Source organism: Ursus americanus, chromosome 13 (genome assembly GCF_024610735.1).
Source record: "Ursus americanus isolate L20-20 chromosome 13, mUrsAme1.1.p, whole genome shotgun sequence".
Lineage (NCBI taxonomy): Eukaryota > Metazoa > Chordata > Mammalia > Carnivora > Ursidae > Ursus > Ursus americanus.
In genome coordinates this window covers 53,718,871-53,732,105 of record NC_142139.1, presented here as the reverse complement: position 1 = coordinate 53,732,105, position 13,235 = coordinate 53,718,871, and the positions used below count along the sequence as shown (strand labels likewise).

Genomic DNA, 13,235 nt, shown 5'->3' with positions numbered 1-13,235 from the left:
AATGGACATTTGATGGGCTTGGAAAAGGAGAAAAACTATATATTGAAGGAGTTGCAAAAACAGCTGGCAGAGAAATACCCCTGGGATTGGTTGATCAAGACAGCTGAATACCAGACTGGGTAAGAAGTAATTCATTGATGTGAGGACCCTTCCTAGAGACATGGAATTTAACAAAGATTGAAAACCTGTCACAGTGAGCAACAAAATAAAGATCCTCTAATGCTGAGGAAGACATTGATGCTGGAGGTATAATGGACACTTACGCTACTTTATAAGAGGTGGTAAAGATTGCTCTTGTCCATGATGGCCTAGCACCTGGAATTTGCAAAGCTGCCCAAGCTTTAGACAAGTGTCAAGCCCATCTTTGTGTGCTGGCATCTGTAATGAGCTTATGTATGATGAATTGGTGGAGGCCCTTTGTGCCGAACACCAAAACAACTTCATCAAGGTAGATAACAAGAAACCCGGGGAATAGGTAGGCTTCTGTAAAACTGACAGAGGGAAAATGCTGAAAGTGGTTGGTTGCAGTTATGTGGTAGTCAAGGACTATGGCAAAGAGTCTCAGGCCAAGGACGCCATTGAGAAAAACTTCAAGTTCAAGAAATGAACAAATAAAAACTTGGTTCTTTAGTAAGAGGAGGCAGGGGAGGGAGCAGGAGAGAAGGGGGAGGAAGAGGAAAAGGCAGCAGCAGCAGCTGCCTGTGGAGTCACATAGCTAGAGAGACATTTCAGTACACAGTCGATGTAAATATTTCACTGGAAACCTGACAACGTGGCACCAGGATGTACTGGGGGTATCCTAGTAAGAGATTATTAGAATGGAATTATAGGATTTGAGTTTGTGCTTAGTCATTTCATTTTTTGTAGCATTTAGGAAAGTGAGACTTGCTTTGTTATAAGGAAGTACGGATATTCATATGATTAGTTTTTAACAAACCTATCTAGAAAAGACTAGGTCTAGGCCAAAGCTCTATTTCGTTAAACACACACACACACAGTCACTTACATTAGCCAGGACAGAAGTATGTTTGGCCATTTTTGTGTTTTGGACAATGTTCGTGTTTTATCTACATTCAGGTATAATTACAGAATGATCTTGTTTTTGTCTTGATTCATCATGGTCACAGAGCAGCCTTGTTTAATGTTGATATTCTGTGACTTATTTTATATTCAGCCTAGAACGTAAGACCTAGCTGAGCATACTAGGCTACTTCCTAAATGCCAGCACTGCTTTTCTCTTTCTTGGTAGTACTTGTATTTGAAAGGAAATAATTTAGGGGCACCTGGGTGGCGCAGTCCTTAAGCATCTGCCTTCAGCTCAGGGTGTAATCCCAGCGTTCTGGGATCAAGCCCCACATCAGGCTCCTCCGCTATGAGCCTGCTTCTTCCTCTCCCACTCCCCCTGCTTGTGTTCCCTCTCTCGCTGGCTGTCTCTGTCAAATAAATAAATAAAATCTTTAAAAAAAATGAAAGCAAATAATTTAAAATAAATATGCATACAGAAATAAATACATTTGGGCATGCATTAGCTAACTCAATTACTTTTAATTGCAGTAGAAATTTTAAGTTGAATAATAATCTACTTTTTGTTATCCATAAAATATATGGTACCAGGCAACACAATCACCTGTTGTTGCAGAAGTTTTTATAAAAAAAAAAAAAAAACACACTACTGTATTTTTAAATTTGCCTTCCTTTATTTACAATCACATAGAAAAGTATTTTAAACTGTGTTTCTAAAATATGTTTCAATTTTTTACACTTGTAGGTAAAAACAACAAATATAAAACAACTTGGATAAAGTAATGCTAAATGACTTTAATAAATTAAAAATAACATATACTCGAAGGTCTTCTTTCAGATGACTGTGGGGATAAGACTAGTTGAATAGTTTGCAATCTAATGGAATCAATAAAACAAAATATATACATAAAAAAAGACCTCCCAAAGCTGAAGAAAAAAAAAGTCTATAAGTATGAAATGAGTGAAATAAATCTAGGAGAGAAAGAAAATCCATTCCCATGACTCAAAGAATTTCTTTGACAGAGATAAAATTTGAGATAGGATCTGGAGATTTCGATAGGCTGAGAAAGAAAAGCTCATCACTAACTGGCATGCACTATGTACCTGATACCCTACCCACTTGATATAATTTAATCCTACCACAAGCCAATTAACTGAGGCCCAGACAATTTAAGTAAACAGACATCTTTCACACAGCTACCTCTATGCAGAGTCCTTATCTAAGCCCAGATATTGACCCTCAAATCCATACACTTTCCATCATGCAGTGTTGAGAAATACATCTAGAAACAGGCATGCAAGAGTAGCAAAACTGAGGGAAGGGACGAGATAAACAGGATTAAAGCATCCAGGGTTTGTTCAAAATAATTTGACTGGATCATATCATTGGTTTGGGAGGAAAAGGCTAGAAGAAGCCAGAAGATAAATGGAAGATAAGGCTGTAACAGTTGAACCTGCCTTAAGCATTACTGAGAGCAATCAATGGCCAAAGGAATGAAATTAGAAAAACATCAGTTTAAGAAGATTAATGTTATTAAGCAGAAGCGATTGAACGGAAAATAAATTAAAGATAAGGAGACCTATTAATTATGGCAACAATAAAGTAAAATCTGACAGAAGTTTGGAAACATTTTCTAAGAATCTCAAGATCTGCAGTGTCATAAAAATAAAGGAAGAATATTAATGTTCAATTGACTAGGGTGTTTTTATTTTTAGGTTGGGTGATTTACCTTGGAAGCACTTCAAAAAGCAATTGGATCACTTTCGTTTTGTGATCATAGCAAATACAAAACAGTATAAACAAAATGTCCTTTATCCTTCTCCAATTTTTGAACAAGCAGTAGAAAATTAATTAAGAATACATATATGGAAAATAATAGTAGTATATACTTATTTCAACATTTTTACAATGCTTAAACTCTTTGCCAACATTACAAATATCACCTTATTTAATTCGCACAATTCCATGAGTCAGAGTATATACTATTGTATCTAAATTTAACAGAGAAATAAACCTAAGCATAGACAGGTTAAGTAATGTATCCAAGGTAATACACAGTGGATAATAAACCTGGGGTTTGGGCCCAGGTAGTAAAGTTCCCAAGACTAGACTCTTAACACCATTTTACTAAGTTGATTCCCTATTTATTGCTCCTAATTTAAATGATGAATATAATATGGCAAGCATATTTTAATTATTTTCACTCATTTCTCTTTTAGAAAACATAAGTGGTCTATTATTCAATAAATGAAAATACTGTTATTATTTCTATAAATTCCATACATGAAGTTTTTATTTTGTGGTCATAAATATAATTTTCCTATATTGGCATAAGGTAATTCTTGATTTTAAGAATATGTAATTAAGAGGCCAAATTATAGAGGTTGCACAGGCCCAGTCAAAGCTATATAGAAGGAGGGAATGATATAGATAAAAGCAAAGAAATTCAAATTGATATATTTTGGTGCCTATTACATGCAAGACCTTATGACTATTGTGTAACGTACAATTCATCTGTGTTCCAGGAGATGGCAATATAGTGGTAGATTAAATAATGATATACATATTTATTCTGATGATGAGTGCCATTAAGGTATTTAAATACAATTATAACTGAAATGAGGGAAATACCAAGTTCAGGGGAAAGAATCAGAAAATGCTCTCAGCAGAAGATATTTTCTAATGCTTAAGAAATGAGAATTTTTTTTGTAAAGATTTTGTCTATTTTACAGAGAGAGAGGGAGAGCCAGTGGGCACAAGCAGGTGGAATGGCAGAGGGAGAAGGAGAAGCAGGCTCCCTGCTCAGCAGGGAGCCCGATGCAGGGCTTGATCCCAGGACCCTGAGATCATGACCTGAGCCGACGGCAGATGCTTAACCCACTGAGCCACCCAGGCACCCCAAGAAATGAGTAGAATTTTAACAAGTTTAAATAATAGAAATATTCATCTAGGCAGAAGTAAAAGTATAGGCTGTTGGTCAAGACATAGAGGGTAATGCTTTCAGGCATACTGACTTGGAGTGTAGCAAAAATGTTAGAGGACCGTTTACATCCCATATGGTACTAGCAAAATAAAGACCTTCAGTGGTTAGACTACTGCCTCTCTCAGTACATATGTTTCAGACTTATTAGGACATACTAAATTTGAAACCCTGATGAAAGGAATCAAAATAGAAGGGGTAGAATATGTTAAAAAAATACTTGATAAGTCAAAATATGGAAGCCCCAAATAATTGGGAAAATATTTCTTCCTATCATAAAAACAGACAGGAAAGGTAAGGTTTCAATGAATTTGATAAAATATATTTGGGGTAATTCAGTCTTTTCAGTTAGCCAGTAAGACATGATAAAGTGATAACCCATGCTCAAACTGTATAGAGGCTTAAGGACCCTTACTCAGAAGACTGGGATATAGAATAAAAGCTGAACATACAGATTGCTGAACAGCAATGAACTATCAGCAGAGATTAGGTAACATGAATTCCAAATGTATATGATAGAGATTTCAATACTGCCCGGGAAACTTCAAAAGCCTGAAATAGAAGAAAAGAAATGGACGATGAGCTGCTTCCTGGATCTACCAATTATAAAGTTATCAGTTGGACCAAATCAGTCAATATTTAAAAGTATTTTTGTATTCATAATAATTTTGTCTACATGTTACACCTGTTACTGATAGAGAAGAATTAAAATACCAACTACAATTAGAATTGGCTGTTTATTTTTCACTTTGGCTAATTTTGGGTTTAGGTTTTTTGAACCATCTAGAGTATGGTAAGATATGTAAGTATGTGATCCAGAACAGGAGGTTAGGATATAAAAATATAAAATGATGTGCCCAAAAGGCATAATAATTTAGAATATAGCAAAATGTTATATATAGAATCCCAATTAAAATTTGAGGCATTTGTACTGAACAGGAAATAATCAAAACCTTACTGAGCCTTATTTTTGTTTTTTGTTTTGCTTCCTAGTTTTTAGGGTTGCTATGTCTTCTTAACTAATTAATATATTGATCATTATGAAATGTCCTCCTTTATCCCTGGTGATATTCCTTATGCTGTATTCTATTTTGTCTGATAGTAATAAACATTTCTTGGTTTGTTTTTTGTTTTTGCTTTTAGTGTCTTTATGTATAAAGTATATTTTTACAGATGTCATATAAATAGATGTGTCATAATTTCTAATTATATGACAATCTTTTAATTGGAATGCTGAAAAATATTTAATGTAATTTTTGATATTGCTGGATTTTTAAAAATTCAATTAGCCAACACGTGGTACATCATTAGTTTCAGATGTAGAGTTCAATAATTCCTCAGTTGCGTATAATACCCAGTGTTCATCATACCACGTGCACTCCTTAATGCCCATCACCCAAATACCCTATCCCCCCTATGCTTGCGTCCTATGCTTAAGAGCCTCTCATGGTTTTTCTCCCTCTCTGATGACTTCTCATTCAGTTTCCTTCCCTTCCCCTATGATCCTCTGTGCTGTTTCTTATATTCCACATATGAGTGAAACCACGATAATTGCTTTTCTCTGTTTGACTTATTTTTCTCAGCATAATACCCTCTAGTTCCATCCACATTGATGAAAATGTTAAGTATTCATTCCTTTCTGATGGCTGAGTAATATTCTATTGTGTATATATATATACCACCTCTTTATCCATTCATCCGTTGATGGACATCTCGGCTCTTTCCAGTTCGGCTATTGTGAACAAAGCTGCTATAAACCTTAGGGTTCAGGTGCCTCTTTGGATCCCCACATTCATATCTTTGGGGTAAATACTAGTAGTGCAATTGCTGGGTCATAAAGTAGCTCTATTTCAACTTTTTGAAGAACCTCCATACCATTTTCTAGAGTGGCTGTACAAGCTTGCATTCCTACCAACAGTGTAGGAGGGTTCTCCTTTCTCCACATCCTCACCAACATTTGTTGTTCCCTGTCTTGTTAATTTTAGCCATTCTAACTGTGTAAGGTAGTATTTTCTTGTGGTTTTGGTTTGTATTTCCCTGATGCCAAGTGATGAGCATTTTTTCATGTGTCTGTTGACCATTTGTATGACTTCTTTGGAGAAATGTCTGTTCATGTCTTCTCTCCATTGCATTACCTGTAAAGTCCTTGTTTCTGTGGATTGTCTGTTTCTTTCTGCTCTATGTTACTTTTTGGCTCTCTCTTGACTTACAGGATTCCCTTTACTCTTTCTTACAGGCTGGTTTAGTGATCACAAATTCTTTTAGTTTCTATTTGTCCTGGAAGCTCTTTATCTCTCCTTCCATTCTGAATGATAGCCTTGCTGGGTAAGGTATTTTGCCAGCCCTTTCTGGCCTCCCCGGTCTCTGTGGATAGGTCTGCTGCCAGTCTAATGTTCCTACCCTTATACTTTAAGGACCTTTTGTCTCAAGCTGATTTCAGGATTGTCCCTTTATCTCTGAAATTTACAAGCTTCAATGTTATATGTCAGGGTACTGATCTATTTTTATCGATTTTGAGGGCGAGTTCTCTCTGCCTCCTGGACTGGAACACCTGTTTCCTTCCCCAGATTCGGGAAGTTCTCAGCTATGATTTGTTCAAATATACCTACTGTCCCTCTCTCTTCCCCCCCCCCCGCCCCGATCCCACTAATTCTAATATTGTTTTGCTTTATGGTATTGCTGATTTCTCAAAGCCTCCCCTCATGGCCCATTAGTTGTTTTTCTCTCTTTTCCTCGGCTTCCCTCATTTCCATCATTTTTTTCTTCTATGTCACTGACACTCTCTTTTGCTGCAGTTATCCTAACTGTTAGAGCGTCCATTTTAGACCCATCTCTGTTAAAGCATTTTTAATGTTGGCATTATTAGATTTTATTTCTACACTAAGAGATTCTCTAGTGTGTTTTATGCTTTTTTGAAGTCTAGCTAGTAACTTTATAATTGTTACTCTGAATTCTATTTCTGACATTTTACTTATATCCATATCTATTAGATCTATGGCAGAGAATATTACCTCTGGTTCTTTTGCAGTGAATTTCTCCTTCTAGTCATTTTGTCCAGAGAAGAATAGATGAATGAAAGGACGAAATTAAAAATATATATATATCAACCACAAACTCAGTGAAATACACAGGAGACAAATCTGAAGATGTCAGAAACCAAAAAAGAAAAAAAAGGAGGTAGGGGAGAGAATATAATCTCATAGGTGGACAAGACAGGGTGATCCACTTGGTCCCAGGTGTATTTTTGTCTGTTAGAAGACACTAAATCCCAAAATTGTAAAGAAAGAAAAACTACACACACACACACACACACACACATAAAATTGAATATAGTGAAAGGAAGTCAAAACCAAAGAATATATCCATAAAATGTAAATGTAAAAATGAAAATTTTAAAAACTTAAAACAAAGAGTTGATAAAACAAAAAACTTGCAAAAAGTGGTCATTTTTCTATTTGTAGAATTGCAACAATTATTTTCTTACATCTCAGGTTGAATTCACAGGTGTTCAGAATGATTTGATAGATAACTAGCTGAATTCAAGGGACCAGATGAAACACGGGTCCCTTATTCTTCTACCATCTTCCCTCTTCCAATTGATACAGCTGGATTTAATCATCCATCTTGGTATTTATTTTTATTTGTCCCATCTGTTTTTTTGTTTCCTTTTTCTTTTTTGCCCTTTTTAAATTGAATAGTTGCTTTTTAAGTATAGTATATTATCTCCACCATTGGTTTGTTAGTTATCTCTCTTTTGTCTTTTATGTATTTTCTCTAGTGCCTAAAGTATCTCATTTTAACAAGTTTCATTCTACCTTTAAATAACATTGTTATTTCACATATGTTATAAAAAATTTTCAGCAGTGTATTTCCACTTCCCTTTTTTATTATTCTGCATATTTGTATATTTTATTTTTCTTCATCCTGACTTGATTATCTTTATCACTTCTCAATTGTAATATACCTTATTTTTCTTTAGTGGTTACAACAGTGGTTAATAACAATACTTAAGAAAATATGAAACTCATAATTAAAAGACCACAAATCCATCTTCTCCTTGAAATCATTTGGTGATTAGGGGAATTTAAACTTTCTTTATTAACATTGTGAAGTAAGAGAAACAGTAGTCAAAGCACAGGGTTTTTAAAAGTAGGAAATTTAACAGGAGTGCATCTCATAATAAGCTGGATCCCTAACGGTCCATTTTGAAACACGTATTACAGAAATGTACTGCTCCTAATGCAGATTTAACCCCCCCCCCCAAATTAATCATTTTAAGATTTTGGGCATCCAGGGAAACTCAAGCTTTAATATTGATTAAACATTGACTGAGATTTATCAGGTACCTGGAATAAGTAAATGGTAAGACTCTTTTTAGAGAAGATTTCTTACCTTTACCTTTGGAATTACAAATAATTCAAAAAATAATTGGACCATATAAAGTGCTCAGTTTAAACCACACAAGGGTAAACAAGATTGGAAGTCAATATTAAAGCAAGAACAAGGGCAACAAATAGAAAAAAAATAACAAATATGGTAGATGCAAATCAACTTTATCAGTAATCACTTTGAACAGTAATGGTCTAAATGTTCCAATTAAAAAACAGAAACTGTCAGAGTGCATCAAAAAACAAGACCCAACAATATGTTGTCTACAAGAAACCCACTTTAAATATTATTATCCATATAGCTTAAAAGTAAATGGATGGGAGAAAATATACCAGGTGAACACTAAACAAAAGAAAGCAGGAGTAGCTATATTAATTTCAGATAAAGCAGACTTCAAAGGAAAGTTACCAGGAATAAAGAGCATTATATAATGATGAAGGGGTTAATTTCCCAAGAGGTAACACCGTCAACAGACCATCAAACTGTGTGAAGCAAAAAGTATTGGAATCTCAAAGGGAATAAGATGAAGTCACTATTATCACTGGAGACTTCAAAACCCCTCTATCAGAAACTGACAGGTCTAGCAGAGAATCAGTAAGGACATAGTTGAACTCGACATCATTATCAATAAAATGGATATAATGGACAACTATATACTACTTCATTTGACAGTAGCAGAATACACATTCTTCTCAAGCTCACATAGAACATTCACCACCATTGACCACATTCTGGGCCATACAATGTGCCCTAATAAAATTAAGAAGAATAGAAATCATACAATGTCCACTCTCAGACCACAATAAAACTAAACTAGAAATCAATAATGGAAAGATAACTGAAAAATCTCAATACATGGAGATTAACTTTTCTATATAATACCCGGGTCAAAGAAAAATCATAAGAGAAATTTAAAAATATTGAATTAAATGAAAATGAGAACACAACTTTCCAAAATTTGTGGGATACAGAAAAAAGCCATTTGTAGAGGGAAATTTCTAGCATTGAATTCATATATTTGAGAAGAAGAAAAATCTAAAACCAATAATCTAAGTTTCTACTTTAGGAAACTAGAACAAGAAGGGCATATTAAACCAAAGAAAGCAAAAAAAATAATAATAAGAATAAGAATTAGAGCCAAAACAAATGAAATTTAAAACAGGAAAATAATAGAGAAAAATCAATGAAACCAAAAGCCGGTTCTTTGAAGAGATCAATAAAATCTATAAGCCTCTTGCTAGGCTAAGAAAAAAGAGTACATAAATTACTAATATCATAAATTAAATAGGGGTATCACTATAGATCCTATGGACATTAAAAGGATAATAAATACTGCTAACAACTTCATGCCGACAGATTTGAATACCTAGATGACATGCGCAGTTCCTTCAAAGACACAAGTGCCCAAACTCAAGAAATATATAATCTAAATAGAATTTTTAAGAGAGTGTGCATGTGTGTTGTGAGTGGGGGAAGGGGCCAGAGGAAGGGGGGAGGAGGAGGGAGAGGGGGAGGGAGAAAGAGAATCTTAAGCAGGCTCTATGCCCGGTGGGAACCCAGTCTCACAACCCCATGATTATGACCTGAGCTGAAATCAAGTGTCAGATGTTTAACCAACCTAGCCACCTGGCTGCCCCTGAATAGACCTATATTAATGAAATTGCAACAATAATTGAAAATCTTCTAAAACAGAAACCACCAGGCATTGATGGGTTCAATAATGAATTCTACCAAACATTTAAGGAAGGAAGTATATCAATTCTTTACGTTCCTTTTCAGAGAATAGAAAGAAGTATTTTCTAACTTGTTCTATGAGCCTAGAATTATCTTAATATCCAACCAAATACATTACAAGAAAACTATAGACCACCATCAGTAATAAACAGATGCAAAAATCCTCAACAAAATATTAGGAAATCTGATCCAACAATGCATAAAAAGTCTCCATTTGTTTAGTTATTTCATTTCATTCATCAAAGCTTTGGGTGATTATAATGTATCAATGTAGGTTCATCAATTGCCATCAATGTATTGCTCTGGTAGGGGATATGGATAATGGAAGGTTATGCATGTGTGGAGGAGGGGTATATAGGAAATCTCAGTACCTTCCCCTCAGTTTTGCTAGAAACTAAAAACTGCTCTAAAAAAGTAAATTCTTAATTATCCCACATCCAAAGATAAAGAGGCACATAAGAAAACTAGACTTTATGTACCAGAATAAGAAAACATAAAACAACCAAAACAGATCCTAAAGTATTAAGATTCTAAAATTATCACATGAGGCTTTTAACTATATATAAATATTTTGTAAAAAGAAATTAGACACGCTTTAAAATATTTAGGGAAAAAGAAGCCATTAAAAACAAAATTTTGAAAAATAAACAAATCTTTTAGAATATACCCACAGAAATTAAAAGCTTATTGGTAGGCTTAGCTGAATTAGTGTATTAGAAGCTAAATTAAAAAGGATGATCCACACAGAGCAACTTTCAACAGTTTAATGTGGTACAAAACTGAGTTAAAGTAGGAGCTATACATAGATGAAGCAGCATTTAATACTTCATATAAAGCAATGCATATTTTTAAAAGTTAAAATGCACATATCTACATGGGTGTGTTTTGCTGAGAAGTTAGATCTGTTGTAGACCGGAAACCACATGTTGTGATTTCACATATTATTTTTTCTTAGATATTTCTACTTCCAGTAAACATAGTTAATAGGCAAATAATGTACATATAGATTTTTGGAGTGTCTGTTATCCAATGTATATACTCCCACAACTTTCATGAAGAAATACCCTATTATCGATTGGTATTTTGTTGTAAAATGAATAGCAAAATTGGAAGGTATATGGCCAAATTGCAAATACTGTGTTCACAAAATAAAAAATCCATTGTTCAAACAAAGTGGATGATCCAGAGAACACACAGAGGGAAAAAAATAGTAACTTTAAAATACAGAGAAATGGTAAGAGACATGAGGATAGAGTAATAAGGTCCAAAACATAATATGCTCATGACGAAACCTGATTTGTCCACTTGTTATAGTTTTGATTTCATATCTTTGTAATCTACATAAAGAATAAAAGGTTGTCAATTTATAAAATGCTAAATATATTCAACTAACTAAATCAACTAAATAAACTAAATCAACTCTCTGCCTATGAAGTTCAAAAATACAACATGTTTTATGAATTATCAGAGATACAAGTAGCTTGATAAATGAGAATCAAATGAAATTGGTTCCATGTATAATGAAGTATTTATTTTACATCTACCTCAAAGGTATAAGAGGAATAGACTAGTCTTCATATGTTAAACATAATTATTTATATTCTGCATATTTAAAATTTAACCACATCAATTTTGTCTTTGTTAAATAATTATCCAAAATATTGTGAAATTGTCTTATGATCCTGATAACTATTCTGAAGCTACTAATTGCCCTGTATTCTTGAACTAGCATAAAAACACATTGTTAGGTTATTTTCTATGTTTACATTAATCAAAGCAAGCCAAAGAAAACTTTGTTAATGACAAAAAAATATATAAAGAAATAGAAACAAAATTAAAACTCAGAAGTACTAGAGTAAGAAGGAAGAGGTCATGCTGAAGATGTGTTCACATATCCTGACATGCAATATCTTTACCTTGTAAAGAATTTTTTAAAATTCATTTTTGTAATGAGCTTAAAATATTCCCAAAATCAAAATATCTCAGTTGCTTGCATTTCTATGACAAAGATCATGAGGTGGTCCCTTCACAGACTTACACTGCTAGTAGGAACATTCGACAGACATAAGTAACACATGTGGCCTCAATCAGAGAAACAAAATTGCAATAAATCTCTCTTGGATGTTCCCTAGTTATTTGGTATTTAATATTAAAGGAAAGAATGAAGATCATAAGGCTTATTGTATCACTTATTTCTTTTTAATCAAGAAAATAATTGAATCAGAAGTCTGCAAATGTAATAAAAAATATAGGTTTCTTTTTTCTAACTCTTTAATATATCTGAGCTGAAAATTAATTTCAAAATAAAAGTACTATGCTTTCCAGTATTTAAGAAAAAACAAACAAACAAACACTTAAATTGGAAGTGATTGCATGGCAACAAATCCAAACTATGAAAGACTGAGTATCTGGCAAAATGTGACATTTATGCCAAGATAGGGATGAAGGAGAAAGTTACCTATCCTTAGATTTCAGAGTGATATTGAAATATCCCTAAAAGCATGTGTTAGAGTTCTGGAAGGTCCATTCAGTGATTCTTTGATTAGAATGAGAAGAGTCTGGCAATGAGAGAAGTGAAGACTATCTGTACAGCTCAAGTATGATATAGAATGGGAATAAAAGTGAACTCAAGTAGAAATCATGCTGACACATCCTTTTTTCTTTTTACATTATAGTTTATTATCCAAAAATGACTCTTTGTATTGTGGAATGTTTCCTAATAAATGTTTCATTTAATTCCCACAACTGTTATACTGGGAAAAATATTGATTATCTTGAATTTCTGTTACCCAGTCATTTTACCATATTATTTAAAAAATATTTTAATTATGATAATTTTAAGTATGTAAAAAAATATTTGCAGTGACATAGATTGTCTTCAAGTTTTATCCATAGCCATGTCCTTCTAGGTCATTAACTAGAATTTCCAAATAACACTGATTGATGGTGGTAATCTTGACTACCTATGTTCGCTTTCTCACTGCCACCAACTACACTGCTTCTGTATTCATACCTCCAAGTAAGAGTTGTGCAGGAATGAATCCAAGCAGCAACAATCTACTTTGATCCGAGTTCCTGCCCAGAACACCAAGTCACATCTCCAAGATT

The 13,235-nt window shown here is 33.8% G+C and overlaps 1 pseudogene; it reads left to right on the top strand.

Annotated features, from left to right (window-relative positions):
- Positions 1–227: 227 nt before the first annotated feature.
- LOC123793028 (small ribosomal subunit protein eS12 pseudogene) lies at positions 228–607 on the top strand (annotated as a pseudogene).
- Positions 608–13,235: the final 12,628 nt, after the last annotated feature.